The sequence below is a fragment of the Ailuropoda melanoleuca genome, chromosome X (assembly GCF_002007445.2).
Source record: "Ailuropoda melanoleuca isolate Jingjing chromosome X, ASM200744v2, whole genome shotgun sequence".
NCBI lineage: Eukaryota > Metazoa > Chordata > Mammalia > Carnivora > Ursidae > Ailuropoda > Ailuropoda melanoleuca.
Window position 1 is genome coordinate 81847447 of NC_048238.1, and position 18841 is coordinate 81866287.

An 18841-nucleotide genomic window follows, 5' to 3' on the forward strand; every position below is an offset into this window, starting at 1 on the left:
AGAGGGAACACAAGCAGGGGAGTGGGAAAGGAAGAAGCAGGCTCACAGCAGAGGAGCCTGATGTGGGGCTCGATCCCAGAACGCCGGGACCATGCCCTGAGCCGAAGGCAGACGCTTAACGACTGCGCCACCCACGTGCCCCTATTCTGGGCTTTTAATTGGTACCACACTTTTGAAGGGACACTGCCAGATCCATTTTTTTAGGCTAAGAGAGGTGTTCCTTATCAGCAAATCTCAACTATTCCAGGAAGAACCTNATTCTGGGCTTTTAATTGGTACTACACTTTTGAAGGGACAGTGCCAGATCCATTTTTTTAGGCTAAGAGAGGTGTTCCTTATCAGCAAATCTCAACTATTCCAGGAAGAACCTTCACTAAGAAGGCCTTGTAAAAATATACTTTTTACTGAGGTTGAAGTGAGGCAGTTTATGCATTGTGGTATGAATCTTGCCTTTTCTGGGAGGGATTAGTGACACAATAAAAGTAGGTATGCTGGTTGAATTTACCAGCCAAGTCAGCAATCTTTGCCTAACAATTCCAACTTCCATTCAGTCTCAGACTAAGTGGCCAAGACCACTTGAATAGTATCAGACCTATATTTTCTACATAATAATCACTACTGTTTATTGGATTCTTGTAAAAGTACTCAGTATTGTGTTGGATACATAAAGTATGTTACTTGTTCATAATAATGACCCTGTGAAGTTAATGGATGGGGAAACGGAGGCACAGAGAGGTTCTTGAACTTGCCCCAACCCAGACAGCTTATAGGTAGGTGCAAGATCTAGGATTCATACCTGGTTCTGCAGAAACCTGTAAAAGTACAGTGACTTGGCCAAGACCACTTGAATGGTGTCAGACCTACATTTTCTACATAAGTATGTCAAGTTCCAAATCCCNGTTCTTGTAAGTACTCAGTATTGTGTTGGATACATAAAGTATGTTACTTGTTCATAATAATGACCCTGTGAAGTTAATGGATGGGGAAACGNATTCTTGTAAGTACTCAGTATTGTGTTGGATACATAAAGTATGTTACTTGTTCATAATAATGACCCTGTGAAGTTAATGGATGGGGAAACGGAGGCACAGAGAGGTTCTTGAACTTGCCCCAACCCAGACAGCTTATAGGTAGGTGCAAGATCTAGGATTCATACCTGGTTCTGCAGAAACCTGTAAAAGTACAGTGACTTGGCCAAGACCACTTGAATGGTGTCAGACCTACATTTTCTACATAAGTATGTCAAGTTCCAAATCCCATGTTCTTACCACTACAAAATGAACAGGTTGCACAAAGCTTCATAGAACAGCTCAAAATGAAAACTCGGTGGACTTTTTACACAAAATAAAGAGTAATTGTGGCCTTGTTGATAACACTTAGCTAGACCTTTATAAGCAGACTTAATTACACTTGACTTTACACTCCCTTTTCCACTAATTCATATTTGTCCTCAGCCAAACAAACCTATCAACTTTCAACTTTGGTTTTCTTAGCCCCATATTTGACTTTCTGTCGTCTCCCACTCCTGGATTTTACCCTCCTTTCATCCTCCATGTCTGTGAGATTGCTCTTCCACATCTCACGCCTACTGTCAGACCTACTCCAAACTCTTCCCGACCATTCCACAGGACGAAATCCTTCCCCAAGATTGTATCCAGTAAGAATTTGATTATCCGTAATGCTTGCTTGTTGTATAACATGAGTGTTTAGAGTTCGAAATTTCAAATTAACTAAAAAATTCTGCTTAAAATTGTAAAAGGTTGTGATTTGTTTCAATTCTTTTTTCAAATGTAAATGTTTGATTTCTCAAAGATACGAAAACATGTTTGTTCTCCCTATACCTGAATAAATGTCACTGTTTTTGTTTTTTTAATTTTTCATTATTTTATTTTAATTTTTAATTCCAGTGTAGGTAGCATAGAGTGTTATACTAGCTTCAGGTGTACAATACAGTGATTCAACAGTTCCATATATTACTCGATGCTCGAATGTTTCAATTCTTTTTTTTTCAAAGATTTTATTTATTTATTTGACTGAGATAGAGACAGCCAGCGAGAAAGGGAACACAAGCAGGGGGAGTGGGAGAGGAAGAAGCAGGCTCCCAGTGGAGGAGCCTGATATGGGGCTCGATCCCATAACGCTGGGATCACGCCCTGAGCCGAAGGCAGACGCTTAACGACTGAGCCACGCAGGCACCCGAATGTTTCAATTCTTATTTAAAATCTTTTTAAAGTGTCTAGAGGGACTTTTTCGTCTTAGTAAAAATAATACACTGAGTAAAATGAAATTTTTTTTTGCTGATTGATGGTCTTTTCACTGATTTAGGGTTACTAGAACTCCGATACCCTCATTTGTAATATATGACTTGTAAGAGTATCGATTTCACTGGGTGGTATAAGGATTAAATGAGATAATATGTATGAGTGGAACTTTGCCACCAGTATAGTGATCTGCAGATATATTTTCTTGTTCTCAATAACTTATGCAGGGCTTTTTTTTTTTAAAGATTTTATTTTTAAGTAATCTCTACACCCAGTGTGGGGCTCAAACTTATAACCCTGAGATCAAGATTCATGCACTCCCCCCACTGAGCCAGACGGGTGCCCCATTAGGACCATTGATCAAATGAAAGAGGTAAATCTCTTTTGTCTCTTGGACATACCTAACAAATGTTCAACTTTTCTGTATTTGCTTCTTTTGTCATTGCCTTTTCTTTAATTATAGAATGTGGGGAACACCTGAATATTAAGTAATTTGCTTAGTTAATTGAGATTTTATTGTATAAAGCTATGGAAGCTTGCTGATTATAAATGGATTCACTTTTTGTTGTGGTTTGTGATTTGAATCATTTTCTCAGTATTTTGTCCTGTCTTTGCAACCGTATTAAGGTTATTAACCTAACAACCTTGAGGGGAAAGTCTTTGTCCCAGACTTCCGGATCCCTTTCCTTACCACCTGGTTGGTCTCTCCATACACAGAGAGCCAAAGCCCTCCCCGACACAGGCACTACTGATGCCCACATTCATGCATACGAAGCGAATCACAGTGGAGGAAGTGTCCTGACACTGAGAAAACTGACCATTACAGTTCAACATGACCTACTGCGATTGTGGATTTTTGCTGTTGGTGGTGGTGGTGGTGGTGGTGTGTGTGTGTTTGTGTAAATGGCATGTTGGTGTCATGTGGGCACAGTATGTGTTGAGTGTGTGGGTGTTTTATATGTGTTGTGTGTGTATTGTCTGTTTCCCTATGTGTGTGCTCCGTGCATATATGCATTGTGTATGCGCGGTGTCTATTGTGTGGGGTGCGTGTATTTCGGTGTCGTGTTGGGTGTTTATGTGGTGTCGGTAACGTGCGGTGTCTGTGTGGTGAATATGGGGTATGTGTGAGTGGTATTGCTGTAGTTAGCGGTATAATCAGTGTGTGGTAATCTTGTGATGTATAATAAATACATACTTGGGTGGGGGGTTGGGTGATGGGCATGAAGGAAGGCACTTGTAATGAACACTGGGTGTTATATACGAGTGATGAATCGCTAAACTCTGCCTCTGAAACTGATACTACACTATACCCTCGGATTTCCTAAATGGTGAGAAAGAAAAGGTATTTTTGCTATGTTAATGAAGCAACTTTGGAAAAGCATCTAAGTATGGGGGCTGGTTGCCCAGAGGGCCAGCCTTGCATTTAGAGGGTTGAAACTTTCAGTCACACCCGCAGACCTACAGGGAAGGGAGAAGGGCTGGAGATTGAATGGATCACAATGGCCAATGATTTAATCAATGAGGCCTAGGTAAACGAAGCCTCCATAAAAGCCCAGGTGTGGAGAGCTTCCAGGTTGGTGAACATGTAGAGATTTGGGGGGAATGGAGCTCTCGGAGAGAGAACGGAAGCTCTGCGCCCCTTCCCCATACCTTGTCCCATGCATTTCTTCCATCTGGCTGTACCTGCGTTACATCCTATTACCATAAACCGATAATCCGGTAAACAAAACGTTTCTCTCATTCTGTGAGCAAATGAATGGAACTCTAGCAAATTCATGGAACCCAAAGAGGGGGTCGTTGGAACCTCTGATCTGTAGCTGGTCAGTCAGAAACACAGGTAACAAAAAACCTGGGCTTGCAACTGACAAATCTTAAGTGTTTGTGTGTGGGGGGAGGGGCAGTCTTGTAGGACTGAGCCCTTAACCTGTGGGACCGGATGCTCTCTCTGCTAAACAGTGTCAGAGTTGAGTGGAATCGTAGAACGCGAGCCGGTGTCTAGACCATTGCTTGTTGGAGGTATGGGGGAAACTGCCCCCCACCCTGTCCGAATCGTAATTGGGTGCGTAACCTAAAGACACGCTTTCATGTGCTTTACTTTTCTCTCTCAGGCTTAGACAAAGCTGCCTGGGAACGGGCATCCTAGCTTTCCCTTCCCGGTAGCATTTTAGCTCCAAGAATAGTCCGTTGCTTAACAAATACTGGTCAAGCATTACGCTGGCTCTAAATTTCGTTGTGGTGTAGTCATTGTTTTTCTGCCCCTTCTTGTTTGAAATCTCTCAGAGGGAGAGTTTAAAATTGGTGTTTTAAATATAGGCCCATAGCTTCATACTTTTAAGAATAGCCAGAAATCGGCCCCATTTCATACCTTGGGGGTCAGAGGGTCTGCAAAATCATTCCTGAAAGATACATAGTTCCTGTTTGGTTTATGGACTGATTGTAGAACATGAAAAATCTTGCTGACCTGACATCTGCGAAGGAAGGGGAGCCTGTGTGTGTGTGTGAGGGGGGTGGTTGAAGGACAGCTTTGGCCAGTAACTAACATCCATGAAGAGCTGTGTTCATTCCCCTGGTACCTAGAACCCACTAGAAGCTACCTGAGCTTCGTTCTGAACACCGCTCTAGAGCGTGAGCTAAGAGAAAAGCAGCCCTGGCAGTTGGGTTTGTATGTACGGCTGCAGCCCGCCAGCAAAATGACTCAGCGGCCTGTGGCCTGCTGTCCCCAGAGTAGTAAGTAACCACCCAGAGGAGCCAGAGCTGGAGCCCAAGGGCTGCCACAGGCATGACGTCAAAGTTGAAGGAGGCTATTAGACTTCCGGAGTCTGACCTCTCATTGCTTCCTGCCCTTTAGAAAACTCTAGACCGGGCTTTCTTCCCCATCATTTATCAGATTCATCTGCGTGAGATGGAGAGGCTTGCTTGGAATTCAGATTCTTGGGCCCCACCCAAGATTCTGAATCAGAACCATTGGAATGGGGACCAGAAATCTGATTTTTTCATTTTTTTTGGAAGATGCTCCAGGTGGCTTAAGTTTGAGAACCCCTGGTAGCTATCCAGAAGACTCCAGTCACTGAATTCATTGTTATTCTCTCTTGCTTTCATGCATTTGTGCATTCTCTTCTCTACGTTTCGAATTCCCTCCCCCTTTTCCACCATTCATTAAGGTCTGGTAGAAATGTCATCGGGCTTTTAGGAGGCAGCCTTGTTTGGATAATGATGAAAAAAAGTGAAATAAAATATGCACTGAAATTCGATTCCATTGCAAAGAATTGCAAGCACTTAATGATAATTCATCCCCTCCACCAACCAAGAAAAATGCTAGTTATTGCATTGCTGGTAATTATTTCACTTATGTGCTCTCTCGCTAGAGCACAGGCTCCTTCAGGACAATCCCTATGGTGTAGTGGCAATCCCATGAATTGCTCAGCGTGTTTGCCAAATGAGCGCTGGACAAGTGATATGAAGAAGAAATGGAGATTCAGACTCTCCAACGTGTAGTGTGTGACCCTGACTCGGGAAGACCCCACAGCAGAATGGATAAGCCTTGGGGGCTTTTAGAATTAGAGATGCCTAGAATTCAATACAAGTTTTGGTGCTTATCGTCTGTGTGACCTTTGACAATTGCTTAATCTTTCTGTTTTCTCATCTGGAATGTTGGGATAATAATGGTGCCAATCTCATAGGATTCTTATGAGGATGAAGTGAAAAAGCACATATAAAACCCTTCTTTTAGTGTCTGTCTACATAATACATGTTCGATCAATAGTAGCTGTTATTGTGTCTGTAATTACTCTCAGACTTAGAACGTCTTGACAACCCCAGGGGCCATTAAGCTTGTAGGGCTCCTTGTCCCTGTGGCAGATGTCTCTAGGCTGTGTGTGTGCGCGCATGTTTTAACAATTTTGCTATCCACTATTTCTTTTATTACAATTAGTCTCCAGCAGTTTTCTCAATTTGTCCTCCCCTCCCGTGCCCTTTTAATGTGCTGCTTCTAATCTTTCTTGAGGTGGAATGCCAACTAACCAAACTTTGAGTTCGTGCATACACTCATTTACTGAAGACGTTTGTTCAAAATTCTTGATAACACAAAATCTGAACTCCATATAAGTGAAGTGTTCCATTTTTTTCTTCTCCATTAAAAAATGGTTTATAAACTTATTGCAAGGTTGTAACAAGAAGTTTATAGTTGGTGGCATTTCCTCTCTCCATATTTTTATATCTTTTTTATAAAATAATTTTCCTCTGATTTTAAAACTGCATTTCTGGATTTGTTTTGCTCTTGTGAGAGCAATTCTTTCCATAAAGTACTTATTATTATTATTATCATTATTCTTTTATGCAGGATGTGCAGGGTCAACATAATTAGAAACCTTTTCCTAAGACATTATGTTTCCAAGAGAAAAGATGAGTCACACTGCGTTTTGTGTGATTGCAAGTGACAAAAACATCTAACAAATTTCATTTTCCCCAGCAACAGAGAAATATGGACTTGGCTGGGATCACCTATATAAATCAAGTAGAAAAATGATTCTTTACAAAACGTTGATGACTGAACTGCACTTCAGCCACGCTGAAAGGGCGCTGTGACCCATATGGGAATCTGCTAGATCCGAGCCTTTCCTGGGCACGGTAAATTAGCATACCCTCAGTAAGGAGGCAGCCCCCCATCCAAAGACTGGAACTCACTGTTAATCACAGTGTATGACCAGTCATCTGTACACACCTGTGGGTACTAAAGGCGAACTAGTTCCCTTCCTTATTTTATCACTTTACATATGAGGATTCGAGACTTAGAGGCTATTATGATCTTGTCCAAGGTCATACATTTATTTGGTTGAATTTTTAATGTTTAGTTACCATTTATATTTTCCTTTGAATGTCTCTTTAGGTGCTATGCCTTGTTTCCAGTGGGCATTGATATTTATTTCTCTCACTCACTTTTTAGTACTTTTATTTCCAAAATGATAACAGTTTTCAATGATAAAAATCAAGTTTTGAGGGGTGCCTGGGTGGCGCAGTCGTTAAGCGTCTGCCTTCGGCTCAGGGCGTGATCCCGGCTTTATGGGATCGAGCCCCACATCAGGCTTCTCCACTAGGAGCCTGCTTCTTCCTCTCCCACTCCCCCTGCTTGTGTTCCCTCTCTCGCTGGCTGTCTATCTCTGTCAAATAAATAAACAAAATCTTAAAAAAAAACAAGTTTTGAGAAATAATCACTTGTTTCCTTCAGGTTTTATTACGTACTTGTTGTTTTATATTTTATTTTGTAGTTTATGTATTGTATAGTTTAGTGTTATAAAATGATATTGGGTTCTTTTTTTTAAAAGATTTTATTTATTTACTTAAGAGAGAGAGAGTGAGCGAGAGCATGCAAGAGAGCACAGGTGATGGAGAGGGAGAAGCAGGCTCCCCACTGAGCAGAGAGCTGGATAAGGGACTCAATCCCAGGACCCTGGTATCATGACCTGAGCTGAAGGCAGACACTTAACTGACTGGGCCACCCAGGGGCCCCAATAATATTGGGCCCTAGAATAATATTGTTTTCCAAATAATCACTTGTACCAGGAAATTTATCAAAGAATCCATTTTGCTCTTATTTGGAATAACATATTTACCTTACTTTATTTTCTATTAAAATATGTTAAGATTTTCTACTTTGTTCTATTGACCAGATATTCTACTTACAGTACTGTTACAATTTTAATTTCTTAGATTTGTGATGTGTGTTTATCTGATACAGTGAGTCTTTCCTTACTATTCTTTCTCCAAATTTTCCATTAAGCCCTCTTATTCATTGTTATGAATATCAGTCTCCCTTTGTCCAGTCTCAATAATTGATTTTGCATTTGATTGGAGTTGATATACATTAGTTTGTGGAGAATGAACAAATTCACAATGTTGGGTACAGAAACTGTATGTCTCAATGTATTTGTCTGCTGTTATCTATACAATTATGTACTTAAAAAATATATATATCTGCACCCCCCCAAAAAAATCTGGGCAATGTAACTGAATTCTATTCCACTTGGAATTTATTTTCTTGGCTTTTTAGGCATTAATCCTATCATTCACAAGGAAAGTTAATATTGCCTCCTTTTTTCTATATGTCATTTCTTTTTATGATCTCAATTTCTTCATTTGTAAAATGGAGATAAAATAGTACTTATTGTTAAGATTGCCATGAAAATCAAAAGGGATAAATCACCTAAAACAAATAACATCACTGTTTTACACATGGTAAATCCTCTGCAACGTTGTTGTTCTTGTTGATGTTGTTACATTTTTTTGGCTACTGGAGGACAAATATTGAAAACATTGGGCTACCCTTTTATGGGGATGTTTACAATGGATAAATTACATTATCTTAAGGAAACATGCCTCTATACCTAGCTTATTTAGAAATTTCAAAATCAGTGATAGGACTTTAAGTCTATCAAATACTTTTGTTTTTCCATCTTTGTTGATATTTATCTGGTTTCTCTCACTTGACTTTTTAATTTGATGGATGATTTCAATAGATTTCCTAATGCTGAGAAATCTTTGGGATCTACATTTCCCTGGGATTGTCATGGTACATTTTGTTTTTACTATACCAATAAATTTGTTTTATCATTATTTTAATTAGGACTCATCTATATGATGAGTGAGATTTATCTCTTGCTTGCTCTTCTTTGAGCTATTTTTGTCAGGTTTCAGTATCAGGGCTATGTTCTTTTCCAAAAATTATATGGGAAGCTGTTCGTACCTTTCTGTGCTTTGAAACAATCTATGTAAATTGCAGAATATTTGTCTTTGTGTCATTTAAAAGAACATCAGTATATTTCCACAGAGCAGTTATCCTTTCCTTCTGAAAAGTAAATCAGATTATATTCCTTCTCAATTTAAAACGTCTTGATTTTGGCATAAACCCACAAACTCTTGCTATAGCCAGTAAGAGCCTACAGGATGTGGCCGTTCCTGCCAATCTCGTTAACATCCTGTCCCACCATACGTTCCCAGGCTCACTCTGAAAGAAGCTAGTAAGGTTCTAGCTGGCTTCTTCCGGTGTGCCATGCTCCTTCCCTCCACAAGACCTCTGTGCTTGCGGTGACCTTCACCCATAGTGTACTCTGCCCCTCTCTCCCCCAACTGGTCACATTCTGTTCCTTCAGGTCTTGGCTTCAATGAAACATCCTAAGAACGTTATTCTCTGAAAGTGGGTCCCCCAGGTATTCTCCATCATATCATCCTCCGTACTTCCTTCATAGCAGTGATAGTATTTACAATGATTTCTTTTGTTTATTTATCTATTTATTTATGCCTGTCCTCAATCATTTATTAATTGCCCATCTCCCCAACCTCCATTAGAGTTTGAGATCCAGTTCTGTGGTATGCAATTATGTTTTTCTCATCATAGATCTCTTATAACACAACTTTTTACCATTTGCATTCAAATTTTATAATCATATCTTTTTGGGGCTCTGTATTTCACTCAATTCAGTGAGCAATGGCAGTCCTTTTAAGGACTCTTTCATATGTGTTACGAATAAATGATAACTCATTTAGGTACGAAATTCCTGGGGCAGAATGTTTCTTCTGTAGAATTCAGTATCTATCGTACAATTATTAACAATGTCTTTTGAGCACATCAAGGAGGACTTCTGAAGTCTAAAATGTCTGATTTTTTATTTCTATGTAGAAAATCTCGCGCCTACCCGTGCATGCCTCAAATTCTGTAGGCTATTTCTTAATTATTAATTAATTTAAATCAAATATTTGTGAGAAGGTGTGTAGCTGTAGGCCTTTTTTTTCCCCAAAAAAGTATTTTTTTGCTGAGAATTTTGTTCTCTGATATTTATTCAGCTCAGGAAAGTTTCCAATTATTATAGCTTTTGTTATTGTATCTGTTCCACTTATTCTAGTCTTTTGTTTTAGGAACGCCACTTCTCTGTGGTCGCATCTTTTTTTTTTATTTTTCTCATTGTTTTTGTCTGTCTCTTCCTTGCTGGTATTGTTTCTTAGTTTGCCCTCCATTTCATTCTTTTCTCCCCCTTACTTTCAGTTCTGTTTTGCGCTGGTAGAGTGTGTTTTATTTGTGGTTCGCTAGTTTAGTTTCTTCCAAATCCTTTCCCTACACATCTCTTTTTTAGCTCATCTGGATGTCTTCGTGTAGCATTCTCTTATCCTTACTCATCTTTCTCTGTTCTTATTTCATAAAGACCATGTCTTGTTGAATTCTACATAGAATGCTAAGAAGTTTAATTTTTTTTTCTTTTTCCTAGAACAAATAATTATTGGAATCTGCTCCTTTACTAAATCTTCAAAAACCTCACTTTTTCTTTGTTCAGCAATATCCTTTCCTAGACTCCATAGTAATCACTTATCCTCTTTCCTTCTCTTAGGACAAGGAGAACTCTAGTCTGTCCCAATATTGGAGATACACGGAGGCAACATCTTTCCCCAGATCTTTTCCAACTTACATGTAGATAGAATCTTATTCTCGAGTTAGATTGATATTTCTCTTTCCTAGTCCTGTTTACAGTGCTAGCAAGCATTTATCTAATCCGGGGTTTTCCAACTTTGGCACCATTGACACTTTGGGCCAGATAGTTTGTTTGGTTCTTATGGGGAGCTTTCCTCTATATTATAGGATTTTAGCCGTATCCCTGGCCTCCACCACAAGATGCCACTGTGATCATCAAAGATGGTGTCCTCCCCTAGTGTGACCACCAAAAATGTCTTTAGTCATGGACTATTGTCCTCTCAGGGGTCAAAGTTGCCCCTGGATTGAGAACCACTTACCTAAGCAGACTTTGATCTGGGATCACATTTATGTTTCAGTTGTGTCTCCATGCTCATTTCTGACATTGAACTAAAGAAGAACATGGAAAACTCTAAGTTCCAGAGTCCACCAGGGACAGTTACTTTTCCATCTCTTCCTCCAACTGTAACATTTTCCTTGCTGGGGCTCCTCACAGCTGCCAAGTAGGGCTGTACAGGTTATGCTCTACACGAAGACATCTGGTGTAGTGGGGGATGCAATCCAGCATATACTTCATTCTCCTAGACATGTGTGTTTGAGGCTGGATCCACCAAGAGGGAGCGTCTTTTCAAAATCAAACCACGCTAGTGAACTTGGGTCTATTCCTTGCAGGATGCAGTATATTACTGGCAGTTCTTATCTTAGTTCACGCTTTCTGCCACACTGCTTTCTTGAGTTACAGGCCCTGAATGAATTTCAAAGGTAAGCACTGATACAAGAGTCTAGAAGTATCTTGGTGACCTTTAAAAAAACACCTGCATTTCATCAGTTGGGCTGCCTTTTTTTCGGAATGATATGTACCCCAGGGGCCTGACAGTGTGGGAGGGATGACACCTCTCCCCAGCACTATAGAACAACAGGTGTTCTTCATTTCTACTTGCAAAGCATATGCCAACTTCCAATTGTGATTGCCAATTTCATTCTGTATGTCCTATAATTAGAGAAAAACTGTTCCAGGTTCTGGCAATTGCTTGCTTGTCAGTCATTTCTTTCTCTTTTGGCCTTGTTACTTTTTTCTTGTCTTTTTTCCTCTCTTTAAAGGTATTATTGGAAAATGGGCAAGTGGGAAACAGGAACTGCTAGCTTGTATCAGTTTAAACCTGAAGTTCTGAATCAGCCTTTCAACTTGGAAGACAGTTAAACTTTCAATCAAACACATACTTTTAAGGTATTTATCCTGTGATGAGGGACGTAAAAAGATGGAGACATATCCCTGCCCTTGAGGAGTTTATAATCTCACCGGGGCAAGGTGAGCATACAAGGGAAAGGAAAAGGGCAAAGTAAGATAAATGTCATTTAAGAATTACAGGCAGAATATTTTGGGGTTTAAAGGTGGAGCAGTCTTCTCTATCTCGATCAGGAAATGTTTCCTAGAAGAAATGATATTTGACCTGATTTCTAAAAGATGAGTTGTGACACCTCAAAACAGGAAAATACTCATTATAGGCAGGGCTAACAGCACGGAAAGAAACACAGTAAGTTAGCGCCTGCCTCTCCCAATCCTGCTTAGCTGGAGGCACTAAAAGCTTTTGGCCTGCGAGCTTAGACCCACCCATTTTTTATACCAAACCTGACCAGTCAACCAGGCGTTTTCACGATCATGTTCATTATCCAGATGTATAATTCTGGCAATGAACAACTATGATACTCCCGGGTGCCTGAGCTGTAGCCTTCCCCCATAATCTTTGGGCAGATCAATATCACATGACTTCTGTCTTGATTCCCCCATAATCTTTGGGCAGATCAATATCACATGACTTCTGTCTTGATTCCTTAATTCGTACACCAGGGCTCTTCTGGAACTCATAGACTAACTGAGAGGGTTCTAGATTCCCCGGAGGGTCCTAGATTCTCTTGATAGTTCCATTTTGTTTGAGGCTAGGTATTGACGACCTTTCCCCTTTCTACTAGCTATCATCCTCCTATTGGATAAAATGGATAAAAATGGAACTAAGATGATGCTACCTGTCTGATTCTGAGCACCATTGGAACTTACGAAGTCACACTATGCTATGATAAACCCACATCTATCCCCTTGACTAGTTATACCAGTCTGTGTCAAGCCCAATTCTACCCATCTTTTTTACACTGAGTTTTACACAGCAGACCACTTAATTTATTTCTTTTTTTCCCTTGGAGCTAGTCTATCAGTAGGATAAATCCTGTTAGCTTCGTTATGACCCTTCTTAAACTGGCTGACATAAGTTACCCTGATAGAATATAGGAAAGACAGGACACCAAAGGATTTTTTTTCCCCAGCTTTCCCTAAGTGTGGACTGAGGAAGAAAAATCAACTCTTTTTTTTTTTTTGGTCTGAAGGACTTGGTGATAGGTAGTGTAATCACTAAAATGATTACAATGGAAGGTTTGATAATAACATATTGAATCACATTTTATTTCCTTGTTTATAAGCTTCAGACTGAAATTTTGTGACTATTTTATTGAAATTTTCAAACTTACAACAAAATAGAGAGAATAGTGTAACAAACCCTCATATGCCTCACTTAGTTTCAACAACAATCAATTCATGACTGATCGCGTGTCATCCACACCCCAGCCACAGAGTTTGCATTATTTTAAAGCAAATTTCAGATATAATATTATTTAATTTGAAAACATTTTGGGATCTATCTCTAGAAGTTAAGGGCCCTTTAAAAATTATTCCTAAAAATAAATGAGAATAATTCTTTAATATCCTCAAATATCTATTTCTCAATAATTACCTTTTCATAGTTTGTTTAAATAGGAATCCAAATATAATCTCTAGATTCTCAGATAACTAGTTTTTCTCTGTAAATTTCTTTTGAAGAAACAATTTTTGTCTGTGGAAGTTTCCACAGTTTGGTTTCACTGTCTGCGTCCCCATGGCACCAGAACATATTTCTCAATCCCTCATATTTTCTATAAATTGAACATTATATGGAGAGTCTTGATCAGATACTCAAATTTTTAATTAACTAAATTTTTTTGGCAAGACTGCATCGTAGATGATACAGGCAATTCAACAGGGGTTTCCAAACGGCGATATTCTCATTCAATCACACTTTCTTCATTTAGAAGCTGAGATACTTTCCCAAAGACACACTCCCCCTAATCTGTTATTATCATGAGGTACAGGTCATAGAGGGAAAACATGAGAAATGATTATTCCTCCTCATTTACCAATTTCCAGTATAACCGATTTCTTTCTTGGCATCTTCCAAAAGTGAGTCAGGATTCTTTTAGTATCATGATTAAGTTATGGATATCAGCATATTTAAAGTATTTTAATTTATTGTAGCTTGTATCATTATTGATACTCATATGATCCCATCTGAAGCCATTCAGAGCGAATCCAGATTTGTTCTTGAGTCCTTTTGACATGACTGCGGAAACTTTTGATGGTTTTCTTGTTTTATGATACTGAAACAAGTTCTAGGCTCATTTTGTACATTTTGCACACCAGTGCAAAATCAGCCATTTCTCCAAAGAGTTCTTCGTGGTTCCTTTGAAGCAGGAAGTCAAAACAATGGTTTGGGCACTAGGGGTGTTTACTGCTACTGGGATGGTCATTGTTTCTAGTACCTTTTAGCAATCAGAGCTATAGAATGTGTGTTGTTTATATTTATTTTCAGGGTAAAGAATATTGCAAGTTTATACCAATACTTCCATTGCTTACTTAACCTTATTAATTTTACCTATGCATCTCTTTTGAACCACATTGAAAATCATACTTCTCAATGACCGCAATAAAATTGCCCATTTGCTTCAACCTCAGAATAACAATGTAAAACTACTAATGATGACATGATTACTGGGGGAAAAACTGTAAAGATACTTTTTGCAGTCATTTGTATCTGCAGGACCTATCCCAGTAACTCAGTGCCACTGAATTACCCTGACTTAAAGTCATTTGGAATTGTTCCTCTTTCTATGGTTATGTCATCAATGGGATCCATGGCAAGGTTGATTTGTTTCAGTTGCTTTCCATTTTTTGAGGGACTGCTTTTCTGAATGGAATTTTGTTTTATAATCATAGAAAATATTTACATGCTTTTGGAGCCAAAGCTACCAAATAAGGTATATTCAGAAACAAGGTCTATTCTACTAAGTAAATCTAAAAAACAAGAAGGCTTGTGTCTATCACCGCTCATTTCTCTCCATTCCCTCTCTTCCATCGGTAACCATTATTTTGTTATTTTGTCCTTTTCCTTTCATCTTTAATAAAATGCCTTTTAGATACATAATAATATGCAGCCTTTTCTCTACCTTGCTATTTTTTATTTAACAATATATCTTGATGATTACTTGGTAAAAGGATGTACAGATATTTTTTCATCCCTGTTGAAAACTGCGTGGTGTATAGTACATAGTGCTTCTATTTGTAGATTTACCACAGTCGGTCTTTCATTCAGTCTTCTATCGGAATCGTTGGGTCGGTTACCGGTCTTTTGCTGTTACAAAGAGTGCTGCAGTAAACAGTATTGTGCACACATTTTTCCATATTTTTGCCAGTGAATCACTGAGATCAATTCCTACAAGTGAGATTGCTGGGTCAAAAGCTAAATACATACCATAATTTCCCTATATAGTCCCCAATTTCCCTCCACTGAGATGACAGTATTTTGCCTTCTCAGCAGCAATGATTTAGATGTTTCTTTCCCCATGGCCTCACCAACAAAAAGCATACTGTTAAACTTGGAGATATTTCTCAACCCAGTAGGTGAAAATGGTATCTTAGTGCAGTTTTAATTTGAATGTTGAGACTGAAATTTAAAATGTGACTTTATTCCATTTGATGTGTGCGTTGATGGGTAACTATTTTGTGCTGGGTGTAGTTCTTTTTTTTTTTTAAAGATTTTATTTATTTATTTGACAGAGAGAGACAGCCAGCGAGAGAGGGAACACAAGCAGGGGGAATGGGAGAAGAAGAAGCAGGCTCATAGCGGAGGAGCCTGATGCGGGGCTCGATCCCAGAACGCTGGGATCATGCCCTGAGCCGAAGGCAGATGCTTAACGACTGTGCCACCCAGGCGCCCTGGGTGTAGTTCTATACCTAAAGATTCAGAGATGAATTAGACCTAGTTATTGCTCTCAAGAAATACACAGTCCAACGGGAAAAATGTAAAATCAACTGTATTGGTATAGCATGATGAATGCTCCAATAAAAGCATGCACAGTGTATTAAGGGAATATAAAAGAAGAAAATAGGGAGGGAGGAAAAACCAAGCTAGAGGAGTGAGGAGAAGTTTTTAGGAAGCTGTAAGGCGGGGAGATGCCCAACGTTAGGCAAATCACAGGGAGCAGTTACATTTAAGATAATCATAAACAGAAATACACTAAGAAATCTGAGTTCTAGGGGCGCCTGGGCGGCACAGCGGTTAAGCGTCTGCCTTCGGCTCAGGGCGTGATCCCGGCGTTATGGGATCGAGCCCCACTTCAGGCTCCTTCTCTGTGAGCCTGCTTCTTCCTCTCCCACTCCCCCAGCTTGTGTTCCCTCTCTCGCTGGCTGTCTCTATCTCTGTCGAATAAATAAATAAAATCTTTAAAAAAAAAAAAAAAGAAATCTGAGTTCTAGAGCCCCCATGTCTCAGGACTATTAATTGTGACTTTGATAAGTAATTTCTTTTCTTTTTTATGAAGTTTAGTTTGCACATATGTAAAATGAGAGGATGGGCCCTCTGATTTCTAAGGCCCCTTTCATCCTTAGGAAGGCTCTTGCTTTCTTCTCCCCGTCCGCTGGCTTCACTCTCCACGCTCAGTGAAGTGACAGACAAATGAAAATAAGTCATTAACACAATGGAGTTAATTTACATACAGTGATCTCAGTTGTCAAGAAAGGATTATGGAGGTGAAACTTGGGTCAGGTGAATAAGAGTTAGAGATATGGGGCAAAGGTAACCAATTTAACAGGGGGCCAACATGGATTGGGATATGATAAGAGCTCATATAGATGTGGTTGCATATAAAGTCAGTAAAACTTTGGGTCAAAACTGAAAATATGATTATTTGGGAACCTGAGGAGTTAGCATACATTCTTAAGGGGCAGTTGTTCAGGTGGCAAAATACAAGATTGTGGCGGGCACATCAGCTATGGTAAAAAAAAAAAAATTGCAGTAATGGTAAGATTCTGGAACACAAAACGATAACTTGCAAAAGCATTCCCATAGTTAGCAGGTCATCACACTTTTTTTTTTTTTAGGTGACATACCTCTAAGGCCGATGAAGTATACTAAATGCCCTTCATCTTCAGAGAAAGACATTTGAACTTCTCATTTACTGAAAGAGTCCCAGTACATCAAACAGAACTTAGTCCAATAATGAAAGGATGTAATTAGTGAGACGGTATTTTCATTTTCCAGCTGAGATAGCTTTCTATAGTCTGGGTAGACGTAAACCTTCTTTGAAATGTGTTCTTTATGAATAAAATCCCCAAAAAACCTTTTAGGGACCCTCATTTATATAGATACAAAATAATCTTTTTAAAATAGGTGACCCATTTTTTTTCCCAGGCACCGTTCATAAGCAAATACATAATAAGACTTGACTAAAGTTGAGTGGGAAAAGTTTTGTTTGATTCTGCACAGGAGACCAGAACAGACATTAGCTTAAATATTCACAAAGAAATGTCAGCTTGTAGATCAGTTCCACACTGGGAATTATGTGGAAGGAAAAATCTGCATACATCATTTATGGGGATGGGGAAGATGCACAACTCTGCCTAGAAAATTCTCAGTAGTGTTTGTTTCATAACCAGATCCATATTCGTTCTATGGAAAAATAAATGTACAGTGGCTATTCGGAGCTCTAGTTTTCGTTGTCGTGTAACTTTCGAGGTGATGGCTGCTTTTCTTTTTCTTTTTTTTTTCCAGTTAAAAGCTGGAATGGAAATTAGTATAGAGCAGCAGATTAGTATAGACTCAGCAGATAAAGCTTCTCTATGTTGTGCAAGTATCTGATTTGTACATGAAAGTAAATAAGGCGGAAATACCCACCTTCGTTTTGGACGTTCTATTTGAGACACTCAGAACAAATGTCATGACACACAGTCCATTGGGGAGGCACACTGGCAGTTCTGCTCCCGTCTGACCCGCTTTGCAGAGCTGTATGTCTTGACAGCCTTCCCCTCTAGGTTCAGGCTCAACCCAGAGCCTGAGGGGTTGATCAAGGCAGGAAGAAATTTAAAAGCTGCCACAGAGGGGGTGGGATGAGGAGAACTCCGTTTTGAGCAGAGCTTGAAATGACTGTGTCTCGTGATCTGACACTGAGTGGTTTATAATAATCACTGTTCTGTGACTACATTTCTTTCACTTCCCTGACTCTCCATCATTGTCAGCACGGTCCAGCTCTGACTCAAATCTATGAGACTCTGTGCTGATCACTTAATTTTTTTTAAAGATTGTATTTATTTATTTGATAGAGAGCAGCAGAGGGAGAGGGAGAAGCAGGCCCCCCACTGAGCAGGGAGCCCGATGCGGGGCTCGATCCCAGGACCCCGGCATCATGACCCTGAGCCAAAGGCAGATGCTTAACTGACTGAGCCATTCAGGTGTCCCTGACCACTTAATTTTTTTTAAAAATTCACAGGTAATAATGATTTTTTTAATATAAAAGCTTTATTGAGATGTAATTCATATACCGTATAATTTACCAATTTTAAGTGTACCATTCAATGGTTTTTAAGTGTATTTGCCAAGTTGCGGTTACCTAGTTTCAACCTCAGTGCTCTCCTCTGTCCATGGAGTTAATAAAACGTGAACCTCCTATGTCACAGTTGTCTTGGGAGAATGAGACGATGCAACTAATCTTTGATAAAGCAGGAAAAAACATCCGGTGGAAAAAAGACAGTCTCTTCAATAAATGGTGCTGGCAATATTGGACAGCTACATGCAAAAGAATGAAACTTGACTACTCTCTCACACCATACACAAAGATAAACTCCAAATGGATGAAAGACCTCGATGTGAGACAGGAATCCATCAAAATCCTAGAGGAGAACATAGGCAGCAACCTCTACGACATCGGCCAAAGCAACCTTTTTCATGACACATCTCCAAAGGCAAGAGAAACAAAAGATAAAATGAAC